The following is a 1,351-nucleotide window of genomic DNA, read 5'->3' on the forward strand; positions in this document are numbered from 1 at the left end:
AATCAATCATATGGTTTACTTTGCTGGAAATGAGAAATTGGCAGTTGTTGTTTCTCTTGCAGTCTCAGCCGCATCCCTGAGACAGGATGGTGAAGGTCGGAGTCAACGGATTTAGCTGTATTGGGCGCCTGGTCACCAGGGCTGCTGTTATCTCTGGCAAAGTGGAGGTTATTGCCATCAACGACCCCTTCATTGACCTCACCTACATGGTCTACATGTTCCAGTATGATTCCACCCATGGCAAGTTCAGTGACACTGTAAAGGCTGAGAATGGGAAGCTTATCATCAGTGGGCAGCCCATCTCTATCTTCCAGGAGTGAGATCCTGCCAACATCAAGTAGGGTGATCCTTGTGCTGAATATGTTGTAGAGTCTACTGGTGTCTTCACAACCTTGGATAAGGCTGGGCTTACTTGAAGGGTGGTGCCAAAAGGGTAATCATCTCTGCCCCTTCTGCTAATGCCTCCATGTTTGTGATGGTTGTGAACCACGAGAAGTATGACAACTCCTTTCAAGATTGTCAACAATGCCTCCTGCACCACTAACTGTTTGCCTCCCTAGCCAAGGTCATCCATGACAATTTTGGAATCGTGGAGGGACTCATGACCACAGTCTATGCCATCATTTTCACCCAGAAGACTGTGGATGGTCCCTTTGAGAAACTGTGGCGTGATGGCTGTGGGGCTGCCCAGACTATCATCCCTGCAGCTAACGATGATGCCAAAGCTGTGGGCAAGGTCATGCCTGAATGAATGGGAAACTCACTGGCATCCCCACTCCAATGTGTCTGTCATGGATCTGACCTGCTGCCTGGAGAAAGCTTCCAAATACGATGACATCAAGAAGGTGGTGAAGCAGGTATTAGATGGATACCTAAAAGGCATCCTGGGTTACACTGAAGACCAGGTCATCTCCTGTGACTTTAACAGTGATACCCACTCTTCCACCTTTGATACTGGGGCTGGCATTGCCCTCAATGACCACTTTGTCAAACTCATTTCCTGGTTTGACAATGAATTCAGCTATAGCAACAGGGTGGTAGATCTTAGGGTCCACATGAACTCCAAAGAATAAGAGCCCTTTGAACCACCAGCCTGAGCAGCAACACTAGAGGAAGAGAGAGACCCTCACCTGCTGGGAGTCCTTACCTCAACTCTACCCCCCTACAAACTGAGAATCTCCCATCCTCACAGTTTCCATCCAGACCCCCTGGAGAAGGGGAGGGGCTTAGAGAGCCCAGGCTTGTTATGTACCATCAATAAAGTACACTATCCAGTCACACACACACTCACACAAAGATTGTTTCAAGAGACATCTTGAAGCACAATGGTATCTGTGATTACATAATATCC

The 1,351-nt window shown here is 48.0% G+C and overlaps 1 pseudogene; it reads left to right on the top strand.

Annotated features, from left to right (window-relative positions):
- Window positions 1-86: 86 nt before the first annotated feature.
- On the top strand, window positions 87-1,073 carry LOC102825780 (annotated as a pseudogene).
- The last annotated feature ends 278 nt before the right edge of the window (window positions 1,074-1,351 follow it).

The sequence above is a fragment of the Chrysochloris asiatica genome, unplaced genomic scaffold (genome assembly GCF_000296735.1).
Source record: "Chrysochloris asiatica unplaced genomic scaffold, ChrAsi1.0 scaffold00003, whole genome shotgun sequence".
Lineage (NCBI taxonomy): Eukaryota > Metazoa > Chordata > Mammalia > Afrosoricida > Chrysochloridae > Chrysochloris > Chrysochloris asiatica.